General features: G+C 44.1%; 1 protein-coding gene across 3 annotated transcripts in view; it reads left to right on the forward strand.

The window, feature by feature from the left end:
* Positions 1 to 12,989, forward strand: part of LOC124610289 (peripheral plasma membrane protein CASK) — a 667,578-nt gene that overhangs the window by 184,722 nt on the left and 469,867 nt on the right. The gene's annotated exons all lie outside the window — the stretch shown is intronic.

Below are 12,989 nucleotides of genomic sequence, written 5' to 3' on the forward strand. Positions count from 1 at the left end.
TGTTACTGCTGATGCAAATGTTTGTTTTGACAGCTTCAGCTTGCAAAAAAAAAAAGGTAAAAAGGAAAAAAGTCTTAAGCATACACCAAGAGCTGAAAAAGTTTTTCTGTGAGACCTGCAGTCTGTTGTAGCAGAAGACACTGCCATCTAGTGAGGCGTAGTGCGGAGGTTGAGGCACTGCCAACGACAGAAGCTGTAACCTCAAACGAAAAACTTAGAAAAAAAGAAAAGAAATTTGTAAATGCTGGATAGAAGGACCCCGAAGTACATAGTGCATTAAAACCTTCGAAGAACCGATGATTGGGAAGGTTGACGGGGTGGTGGAACTGGAAATTTATTCTAAATTCAATTTGTAGTAAAATATCTGTTCAGATGTAGCTAAATACATTAAAAAATTTCATTGAATTTGTAGAGTTAAATAAATTGTTATTTTCTCTGGATGTTCTTCTAGTGATGCATATTTAATCTTCATATTTCATCTGGTTGAACGTAATCTTTGCCATGAAGACCAGCGTTAACGCAGGCTGTTCGAAAAGTAGTGCAAAATTGTGGGAAAACGGCGGAAGTTACGAATGTAATTGAAAGTAGTCTCATTTGTGTGCTTCATATACTTGAATGCCATGTTGCATGTTCTTAAATACTGTTTTCACATTTGTTGAGGAAGTGCAGTAATACTTCATTCAATTTCTTCTCTAGGACTCCCTGTAGCTAATTTCTAGACGCCACGTTACTGTCGCATACACAAAGTCCTCGGTGAGCATTCTTTATATTATTTTAAAAAGCTTATAAGGAAAATGGTCGTTAATTAATACATGACACAGAATTAGGGCAGCTCACTAGTAGGGCGGTACCGCAGTAAATGTACCACTGGCTACACCGAAGTAAAGCGGTCGTCAGCGAGGCGCACGTCATAATGCGCCACACATTTCGCGCATCGCTTGGTTTAATTGATTTGACATGTTTGAGCTACAGACGCAGGTGCCGGCCAGCACACAGGGGACGAAGTTTATTTCCAGACGTGGGTGCAGCATTGCGCCGCGGCTGTATTTCACCGCAGTGACGTGTTGTGACCATTAATCGTCGTTTCCTGCGACTAGCGAAATCCGACTCCACGCCACTGTGGCGTGTCGCGTTACGTTTCCCCCAGGAATTTATTTCGTCACGATATCAGCGTACATTGTTTCAGGGTATTAAATCAGCGTGAAATGGGCGTGATCGCCCTCACCACATTCCCTTACGTAAATTCCGTACAGTTCGGCGATTTCCTCACGTTTGATAGTCGCTGAACGCCATTTTTTCCCGTTACGAAGTTTTGAAGTCCTGTGCTTAACCTCCATCTTGTTGACAGTTATGACAATTCAGCAGAGTTGAACGCTTCCTTTTATCTACCCTGTTGAATGGTCTATCCACTGCATGCATGTAGATATTACAAGAACAAGAAATTTTCACGACGTTTCTCAGAAAACATGTACGACAACTTCATAACCTATTTTCTCGATCATCTCTTATTTAGCTAATGTTTCTGGACACTTGAACTAACAGCCAACAATGCAGGTCTTCCACTTTTGATACCATACTTGCGTTGAAGAATTTAAACACTGCGTTATGGTAATGGTTCTCGCTTCAAGGACATGAGAATACATACGAGTCCTAATCTTTTCAATATTACCCATAAATGGCGTTTAGCAGTAGCGAGTCGTTGAAGTGTTTTTTTCTGAGAAGTTCGCCGGAAAAGGGACTGCTACGTTGGAAATAACGAACGAAAAGTTTTAAAAATTAGTAACAAATAAAATGTTGTTCTGAATTACGCTTAATGCTTCTAGGAAAAACAACCTACTGTCTACTGTCCTCAAGTGCAGAGAATTTGTATGTCCAGTGCGCATAAACAAATCTAAAGCCAAATATTAATATATGAGTCAAAGTACAAATCAACACCATACTCGATGCTGAGCTTCGGGATCAGAGCAGAAATTCAGTCCTATTTTCTTCGTAGAATTATAGTGTAGGTGGATTGTCGTTTTCTTTATGTAGGCCTGCTTGATCAAATGCGTCTCTGTATCGTGTTGAACATTGTAATGACGACTTGTGCAGTGTATTGATAGTTTGTAGGAATGAATGGGAAGGAGAAGATGAAGCCGGAGGTAGGCAAATAGCCGACTTGTCTCTGTCAGCATGATTGGGGCAACCGGTTTAACGTCCCCGATGGACGGATCAGCATCAACAGTTTCTCGTGTCTTAAGATTTTGCTGAGAGTTTTCTAAGATAATCCAGAGCATTATGCAGTAACTAGTCGTACGACAGAGGAGTGCCCTACACACAGAAGGAATAACCCACCGTCTGCAAGATATTGACCTCACGTGACAACAGTGTGGCTCACGTGACATGTGTCACGTTGTCTCTCACGTGACGTGTGTCACGTTGTCTCCAACGATAGCTGCTGACTCACATACTGGACGATTTATATCCAGCGTTTTACAGATAAGGTGTTTCCCGTGAGCTCTGGTCTGCCTTCCAACTTCACCATGTCGTATACAGTACACACTTCCTTGAAATGGGACCAAGAGCCTGGAGTGTATTTCCAGAATGAATTTCCGCTCGGCAGCAAAATGTGCACTGATAAGAAATTTCGTGACAGATTAAAACTGTGTGTCGGACCGAGACTCGAACTCGGGACCTTTGCCTTTCGCGTGCCAGTGCTCTACCAGCTGAGCTACTCAAGAACGTCTCATGGTCTGCCCTCACATCTTCACTTCCGCCGACACCTCCCCATCTTCTCTTCTGTTGTGGTAACTCGTCCTTGGATCTCTGTTGGAGGGGAATTTAAGGCAAAGGTCCCGAATTCGAGTCTCGGTCCGGCACACGGTTTTAATCTATCATGAAGTTTCAGGAAGACGTTATTTCCCTTGTGGCCAAGGTCCGGTTGCAGTCAGTAGAGGTGTTGTTATTGGCGCTTAAACCAAGAATGACAAACACTGAGTTAAATATTCCGATAAAGTCTCCCTTATTTTACATCGCAAAGTTTCCCGCGAGACTTTTGCAGGCCGTTGGTGGTAATATACGGGAAATGTTTACCTGTGTTTTACTAATGACCCCGGCAGTAATGTTGTTGACCACACAGTCTGTGACGTCTACATCTGCCTAGGTCATGTTTTTCTGAAGCACAGATATACTGCGATTTAACTGGCATTATCATGAATTTACCGTATATGTGTTGCATAAACACATGTGGGATGGATGTCATTGGGAGACGGGTTAGATGACACACAGCAATAGTATGTGGACATACAAAATTAAAACCTTTTCATTGGCATTTGCGTAGCTACGGACTCCACAAATCGAATTACAGCGAGCACGACAAATTTGGACACGAAAAGGCAAAGATGGTAATGTGTGGAGAGTGTGGAAGAGCCTTGCATCCGGCAGATGATGATAAATGGCTAATTGTGATGGTAATTATGATAGTGATGAGAGTCAATTCATACAAAAGGCGAACTACGACTCTAGTAGGCGTTTAGTAATAGTATTCTTGCTGGTCATTCTATATATATGTGCTGAATGATGATGAAATAGCCGGCCGTTGTGGCCGAGCGGTTCTAGGTGCATCAGTCCGCAATCGCGCTGCTGCTACGGTAGCAGGTTCGAATCCTGCCTCAGGCATGGATGTGTGTGATGTCCTTATGTTAGTTAGGTTTAAGTAGTTCTAAGTTCTAGGGGACTGATGGCCATAGATGTTAAGTCCCATAGTGCTCAGAGCCATTTGAACCACTTTGACTGATGACCTCAGAAGTTGAGTCCCATAGTGCTCAGAGCCATTTGAACCATTTTGTAGCCACCAGTATGCATAATATTACTTAGTAATATTAGTTCATGTTCAAACACTAGCCTAGCGTGGACGATAAAATAAAGACGGTGGAATGAGGCGCTCTAGATCTCGTCAGTATCCTACGTGGCTTCGCCAGTCTGCCCGGTGAAGAGGCGCGCAGTCATTGCGACGTCAGAGGTGGCTGTTCTACCAACTGGAATGAGGCCCGCTGTTCCGTTCTGTTTACAGCACGCCTAATTATCGGGAGCGGAAGGAACTGCTGCAAGTTGGCGGAGCGAGGCATCGCGCGCCCTGCGGCGTGTTCTTAAATCAACGTCTGGGTCTGTCTGCCAGCAGACGGGCGCCGGCTGCCGGCTGCGCGCCGGCGGTTGTCACGTGATTAACTTCCCCAGCCGCTCGCCTTACCGCCCAACTTTCTGCCTTTAATTAAAACGGTATCGCCAGACAGATGGAGGAGGCAGAGACAGAACGGGGGCTCGGTTTCACACCTCAAGACGGGCGGGGGGATGGAATATCCAGTGTCGTTCATAAAACATAAACTTTCGGCGCCGGTGTGTGGTAGCGGTGTGAGTAGGATGGAAGCGGGGAGCTCCCATTACCTTTACATAGTCCACAGCCCAAGAGAAGCCGCCGCCAGCGGATGAAACTTCTTGTATCTCCGACTGCAACTCAAATGCAGAAGACGGGAACTAACTGTGTTACTGACGACGTTTGGTAGTGCGGTGATGCGGCGACCGTTTCCTTTCTTGCAATACTAGTGTACTGTTTGACTTCTCCTGCGCCTTTTCTTCTATACCTAAAGTTAAAATGGAGCAACGTTTGTTAAAATTTGAGGTGAGGAACGACGGCTGGACTGTTAACTAGCAGTGCTAGCGAAGAAGGATGGGTGTGAGGTGTGTTTCGATATCGCCTGAGACATCTACCTTTGTTGGAATATAAACCATGTGGTTTTGATCTCCAGTTTGTTTTGTAAAATTTTTCGACTGTTGAACGTGAAACTAAAAAACTTCGGATCTCCTTTTGCAATATTTATGGTAAGTAAATAGTTGTAGTTTGACTCAGTGGCTATCATCTTACAAATCAAAAGGTTAGTTATTAAGACTTATAATTTAAAACAGCACCTAGACACAAATGTGCTTCAAAAAGGTTTATTTAAATCAGGTCATCATCTCTTGTATATTTATTACAAATGCATCCTCAGGTGGCTCTAATAGATTTTCATGCTTTCCTGCTGGGCTTCGTTTTTTTAGTGGTTACAGGTTTTGGGCTGCGGTGGTCGCACAGAAATATGACTATAAAACGAGGCTCACGCAGTACCGTAAAGAAAGAAGATCTATGAGAGCCATCTCTAGATGGATTTGTTATCAGTCAGAAACTGGTTAACTGTATGATGTAAATAAACTTTCTTGGACCATACTTGGTGCTCCTTGTTGTTTAAACCTTATACTTGTACTACAGTCACGGTTCCTATAATGTCTACTCTCGACAAGATAGCGCAAAACGCCAAGCTTTCAATCCTCTATAGCCGTATGATTTTCTCTGTCGCTTAACGCTTCTTATGTTTGTTACCCAGAAAAGTACCAAGCTGCACAGTCGTTCAGAGTACACTTTAATCTGTAGGTCCCCATATAACTGGCTGAGTAAGTCAGTCCAAAGGTCGAAAGACAGCAGGAACGTACAGCATCCAATAGGACGATACCAAGTAAAGCATTACGGTGTTAAAAAATTTTAAAACTGTCTTGATGACAACTTTACTTTTCTTAAATACTTGTGACGCCTTACTGTGTTAATTGCTTAATTTACTTATCCCGTAACACATTGAGGTGACGAAAGCCGTAGGATACTTATTAATATCGTGTCGGACCTTCTTTTTCCCTGCGTATTACAGCAACTCGACGTGGCATCGACACAGCAAGTCGTTCGAAATCCCCCGCAAAAATATTGAGCCACGCTGCCTCTATAGCCGTCCATAATTGCGAGGGTATTGCCGGTTCAGGATTTTGTGCACGAACCGACCTCTCGGTTATGTCCCATAAATGTTCGATGGCATTCATGCCGGACGACACCGAGCGAGGTGGCGCAGTGGTTAGCACACTGGACTCGCATTCGGGAGGACGACGGTTCAATCCCGTCTCCGGCCATCCTGATTTAGGTTTTCCGTGATTTCCCTAAATCGTTTCAGGCAAATGCCGGGATGGTTCCTTTGCAAGGACACGGCCGATTTCCTTCCCAATCCTTCCCTAACCCGAGCTTGCGCTCCGTCTCTAATGACCTCGTTGTCGACGGGACGTTAAACACTAATCACCCCCCCCCCCCCCCCCCCCCCCCATGCCGGACGATCTTGGTGGCCAAATTATTCTCGAATAATCCGGAATGTTCTTCACTCCAATCGCGAACAGTTGTGGCCGGTGCCATGGCGTATTGTCTTCCAAAAAAATTCCTTTGTTGTTTGAGAACATATCCATGAATGACTGAAAATGGTCTCCAAGTAGCCGAACATAATCAATTCGAGTCAATGATAGGTTCAGTTGGACCAGAGGATCCGCTCCTTTCCATGTAAACACGGCTCACACCATTATGGAGCCACAACCAGCTTGCACAGTGCCATGTTGACAACTTGGTCCATGGCTTCGTGTAGTCTGCGCCACACTCGAACCCAGCCATCAGCTCTTAACAACTGAAATCAGGACTCATCTGACCAGGCCATGGTTTTTAGTTGTCTAGTCGTCTAGGGTCTTAACTGATACGGTCACGAGCCCAGGAGAGGCGCTGCAGGCTATGTTGTGATGATTGCAAATGCACTCGCGTTGATCGTCTGCTGCCATAACCTATTAACGCCAAATTTCACCACACTGTTTTAGCGGAGACGTTCTTCATACGCCCTACTGCGGTTGTTTCTGTTAGCACTGACAACTCTACGCAAACGCCGCTGCTCTCTGTCGTTGGGACCGATGATCTCAGCAGTTTGGCCCCTTAGGAATTCACACATCTCGGTCGTTATGTGAAGGCCATCGCCCACTGCGTCGGTCGTTATGTGAAGGCCATCGCCCACTGCGTTGTCTCAGGTGAGAGGTAATGGCTGAAATTTGGTATTCTCGGCACATTCTTGACGCTGTGGTTTGCGTAACACTGAATTCCGCAACGATATCCGAAATGTAATGTCCCATGCGTCTAGCTTCAATTATCATTCCCGCGTTCAGTGCCTGTTAATTCCCATCGTACAGCCAAAGTCAGGTCGGAAACTTTTTCACGTGATTACAAATGACAACTTCGCCAAGGCACTGCCCTTTTATACCTTGTATACTCAATACTATCGCCATCGGTATATGCTATCGCATGTATTTTGTCACCTCAGTGTAATCATATACAAACCGCTGCTTGTTTTGGTTTCATTGAGACATGGCTGTAAGAGACAAAGAGCGAACAACAAACAAATACCAGAACTGGGGAGGACACTTGCATGGTGTTGCTACTTAGGAGTAAACACTGCGCAGGTGACTGAAGAAAGGACGAGAAGAAGAATTGCTTGACAAGGGCTAAAAAGGTGTTTTTTAGCAGATGAAAGCTAGCCATTGGAAATGTTTATCTAGAAAAAAGTGATGTTCTTAGAGCAGTATGTCTGCAACGCCATATTGTATCTTAGTGAAATGTGGACACTAAGAAAAAAACAAAGAAAATACTTAATGCTACAGAAATGTGATAAACATTAAGTGTGCAAAACCTTTGTCAGAATAAGGAATAGATTATGGTGGCGTGTATTAAGAAGTCCAAGAATAGTTTGCTTTGTACTGGAAGAAGTGAAAAATGGGCCTCAATTGGGGGTGACACGAGACTAAGGAATTTCGGTGTAGCAGGCACTCACCACTGAAACCGTTAACACTGGTTCAGAACGGTATTATGATTCATAACAGTATTAGACCACTCAAGATACTGATAACATCATGGACCTCAACCCCATGTGCAAGGTTTTGGCCTCGACGCACCTTGCCTGCTTTCATGTCAAATTTTGCAGTTTCTTAGTCGACATGATGAAACTGCTTGCACCTCGTCTACACCTACCGACAACTGGTAAAGTGAGGTGGTAACGGATAATGAGCCGAGGACGTCCTCTTCAGCAGTCAATTACACAACCACGAAGGAAGTAATCAATGTACTCCTATCTACAATAAAAAGGTTGCTTAACAGTAACGAATCCAAACGTGATGGAATAAGAAATGAATAATGGGATATGAAGAATGAATGTTGTAGTTGCAAATGACCCGCCCGGATAGCCGGACGGTAACGCACCCGCTTCCGGGTCTCTAACAGGCTCACCGGCGTGGAACTGAATCAGCCCGGCGGATTAATGACGAGAGCCGTTGTGATGGCCAGCCAGGATGTTAGGTTTCCCACATCCGAGGAAGTGAATACTGGGCTGGTGCCCACGTCCCGTCCCTGGTACATGGTTCGCATACACTGCGAAAGCGTTCACACACCTTCGCATGGGGTAACATTAGACGCAAACCGATTGCGTACAGACATTCCGTCCCTGAAGGAAGGCGTGGCGACAGAAGGACCTCCAACCACCGTCTGCCACTAACACTCTCAAATCCTGATTGACATGCAGACCCCGCGAAGATACGTCATAAAGCCGAAGCAAAGAAGAAAATGAATTTTGTCTTGGCAAAGAACGGAGTACGTAGGGAAGAATTCGAGAGAAGGAAGGGATGTTTAATGGCCGCCAGCAGTGTTGTAATTAGAGACGCAGCACAAGCCGTCGTTAGGCGAAGAATTAGGGTCGGCCTTGACTTTTTCATTTACAGGGAAGCGTCGAGGCTTTGGCGTTCAGCGATTTAGCGAATCCAAGGATAACCTAAGCTGGATGACCGGAAGGGATCTCAACTGCTGTCGAATGTGAACCCAGTGTTCTGCTGCTGCACCACTTCGCTCGGTGAAGAATCGATTGAAGAAGGGAGAGACAATACTGAAACTTATTTGCTTCACAATGTTTGTATGAAACGTCTTTAAACTTTTTAAATAAAACAAGAGTTATTGACATTCTAAATCTTCACTCTTCATGTCTACGTATTTGCAGCTCTCTGCCGCGAGAACGAATCGAACTGCAGCGTGTAACATGGCGGTGTGTGACGTAACTACGCCGGTGCATGATAAACAGCGTGGTGTAATCGAGCTTCGAATTCGAAGAGTTCGTCCACACATGTAGCACCCTCTCGTCCAGACCACAACGAGCGCTGCGACATGTACTTTCATAGTGATGAAGTATCTCACGCTGGGAGAAATGTGTTCGTCGCCAGGGTGATTATGTTGAAAAATAGATATGCAGACATTAAAATAAAGATGTAGAATGTTAATAACGTTTGTTTTATTTAAAAAAGATTTAGGAGTTTTCACATGAAAACATTGTGAGATATTACTGTCCAGCACGCCGTCGTACTAGTTCTTCTTGGCGGATATCAGCCCTATCGTCATTTGATGTGACAAATAGTGGGAGGAAATTGTGTACCCTATCTGTCTGGGAATCTTGTAAATTTCGTTTCGTATGTTTCCGTGTTTTAGCTGTATTTAAGTTGTACGTGTGAGAGCAAAACTGGGAAATAGCCCTATATTTGAAGGCTTTGGGAAAGCGGCTGGTGACACCCAGTTTCCATTCGGATCTGGCTCACCTGTTTTACTCGCAAGCTAGCGCCCTGCACATTAAGCCGTACGAGCAAGTCTGATTTACATCTTAAATACACAAAATAAATGTTGTATGGGATAGTAAACAGTTATACTTATCCTCTAGCAGCTGACTCTGCGTGTCGCCTCCTGTGCGCTCGGCCACAGATGGCGGAACGGCCTCAGCTGATAGGCGAGTGGTGTTTGCCGGCTGCCCCTGTGCCGGCAGTCGCCGCAGCCGGTGCCCCCCCCCCCCCCCCCCTGCCGGTCTGCGGTGCGCCCAGCACCCAGCACGTCGCCCGATACGTGCAAATCGCGGCCGCCGTGCCAGCAGTAAATACGCTTTTAACGGTCCACCGAGCTATATACTTAATTTATGGCGGCGCCTACCCCTTGCTTTCGGAAATATCGCCCGCGCTAGTGGATTCCTATTAATGGCGTAACTTCTCGATACCGACGGTGAAAATGCAGCAGCGAACGACGTAATTGCCCTAACTGCAGCACGATGTGCTGATGTGCGGCCAGTTGAAAATTGTTTGAATGCTTATAAATTTATAGTTACAAAATAAACTAAAGTTAGTCAGGCATAGTCATCTCAAAACACACTGGGATAGTTAGAGTACATTGATAACAGTCGTCAAATGCTTCTATTGGGAAAGCCGTTTAGTGCTTTCCGAGCTCATTCCCCATCTCACAAAAAGGAGAGTAAGATTGAGGTAAAGTGGTCGTTAAAAATCTGGACACGTATTACGAAGATCGGGTTTCGATAACCGTCTCTGTAATCCAGATTTAAGTATTTCGTGGATTCCCTGATGGTTACTTCGAAAAGAGTACGGCCGAGTGCCTTCCCCGGGACCTTTTCCCAACCCGGCCTTCCGCTCATATTGTAGTGACCTCGCCGTAATCTTCCTTTCTTTTATACACTTTATTGTCAGCAGAATGTCATATCCCAGCCAGTCTCCTTTTCGTACGTCATTACGTGTCACAATGCAGGTCCAGACCAACTATTGGCACAAAGAGACTCACTTCCCTGTTTGATCATTTGGGCGAAGTCTATAATTCGAGTCAATGAAAGGAACCAAGTTAGTGTTGCATTCTTGGCTCGCCGCAACATGAAAACACTGGCGTATGAGGGAATGTACGACTTGTTCAGAGATGAACCACGTTCTCTGAGAAGCAGAAGACATTTGACATCAAATAATAATGCGTAATTTATTAATTCAGGTTTCCGTCAGAGTTGCATATAATATTTCTATTAGTCACTAGTTTCGGACATTTTCACTCATTCTCAAACCATTATCTGCGTTTGTAATGTTTCACTGTACATAATACTTTGTGTTTCGAAAAGGACTTTACAACTTGAAGAATTTATATGAATTTATTGAAAGAAAATATAGAGCAGGGTTTAGTGTTATTTTGTAGGGAAACACACAGTTTTTTTTTTTTTGTTTTACCTTAAACTAAAGATGTTGTGTGTGGCTTCCGTTGTTTATCTTGCACACATCCCATCGGAAGTCAGTTAACTCGCTGTAGCATTTCAGGTGTAACTTGCTCTGTGGTGGCGTAAATTCTTGCTATAAGTTCAGATAGGGAAGCAGACACAGGAGGGACAAACACGATATCCGTGATGAATCCTCATAAAAAAAACGAGTGGTGTGTCAGGTCTGGGGAACGTGGGGGCCATGCAATTGGCACAACATCAAGGCCAATCCCTTGACCTGGAAAGCGGTCACTGAGAAAATCCCGGACGTCAGCCAGGTTGTGGGGTGGTGTACCAACTTGCATGAAGCAAACATTTCGTTCTTGGTTGTCCTCATCGATGTGTGGCATCAAAACTTGTTGTAACATATCCAGATACACTATCCCGTTGATGGTTCTGTCACGGAAAAAAAGGGACCGTACACTTCGTTCTTGCTCAACGCACAAGAAACGTTCAGTTTAGGGCTATCACGAACATGTTGCACTGTTTGATGTGGATTTTCACTGTCCCAAATCCTACAGTTATGTGTGTTAACTTTGCCACTTACGTAAAAAGTCGGCTCTTCAGAAAATATGATTTTGTCCAAGAAATGTTCATCCTCATGTAATCGGTTTAACATACCCGCACAGACGTTCTTGCGAGCAATTTTATCAGTGTCTTTTAGTGCTTGTACAATCGTGAATCTGTACGGTTTCAGATGCAAACGGTTTCTCAACACACGCCAAACAGTCGTACGTGAGATTTGCAGTTCGCGAGATGCACGCCGGGTCGATTTAATAGGGATGTTGACAAAACGTTGTCTCACTAGCTCAATGACGTCAATGTGCTTGGACGACCTGATGATTTCCCATATCTTACCGAGCACCCAGCTTCTACAAAAATTTATGCCACTCCTTAAATTGTAGGCCTACTAGGACGATCTTTAGCGTACTTGGTACGGAAATGAAGCTGAACTCTTGTCGCCGACTTCGATTCTTCAATCCAAAATACACAGCTAGCACGCTCGGGTCCGGTGAAGGCAGCCAATCAGCCCTCTTTAACGCAATTGCGGCTAGCGCTCCTTACGGTGCGATTCGGCACCAGCGAACTAGGCGAGACAAAACTTGATGTATTTCCCTACAATCACCTCTGTAGGTATGAATTAATTTACATTAATTTTCAAAGTTGTAAAGTCCTTTTTGTAACACCCTGTACATTTAGTTTTATATCGGGTCAATGTAAGAAATGTTATTTGGCTGTATTAGAGAATTTTCAGTGTACGAAGATAGTCATAATATAGCCAGATAACATTTGTTATATTGATGTGATGTAGAAACAAATGCATTATATACAGTGAAACATTACAAATCCAAGTAACTCTTTGAGAACGAACGAAAATGTCCGAAACTAATCACTATTTTATTTAATATTATATGCAAGACTGACGGAAAACTTAATTAATAAATTACAAATATATGGATACCGCCACAGTGCTGGATTACGTAATTAATCATGCGTTTTTCTGCTCTTAAAACAGAGTGAGATAATCGCTGCAGCTTACATAAAATTAGATGTGCGTTCTCGAAATTTGACTTTTCGTAGTCTGTCTTTATTGTGCTTAAAGGAGACAACTATTTCTGCTTTAAAGGTCTTTAGGTCTACTTGGATGATGGTAAACGTCACTGGCAGACTATCTTCATTTGAAAAATATCCATCTACGTGACTACTCCGCAATTGACAGTTAAACACGTGGCAGGGGGTTCATCGAACCCCTTAAAGCTGTTTCTCTAGCGTTCCACCCTCGGAACAGCGCGCGGGAAAAACGAATACTCCAGTCTTTCGGTGCGAGCACTGATTTCTCCTACTTTATTACGCTGATCATTTTTCTCTGTGTACGACGGCGTCAACAAAATATTTTTGTATTTGGAAGAGAAAGTTGGTGATTCGAATTAGTGAAAAGATCTCGTCGCAGCGAAAAAGACTGTTTTAATGAAACAATCTGCCCTTCTTTGAACTTTTTCGATGTCTTCCGTCAGTCCTACCAGGTAAAGA

The sequence above is a fragment of the Schistocerca americana genome, chromosome 1 (assembly GCF_021461395.2).
Source record: "Schistocerca americana isolate TAMUIC-IGC-003095 chromosome 1, iqSchAmer2.1, whole genome shotgun sequence".
NCBI lineage: Eukaryota > Metazoa > Arthropoda > Insecta > Orthoptera > Acrididae > Schistocerca > Schistocerca americana.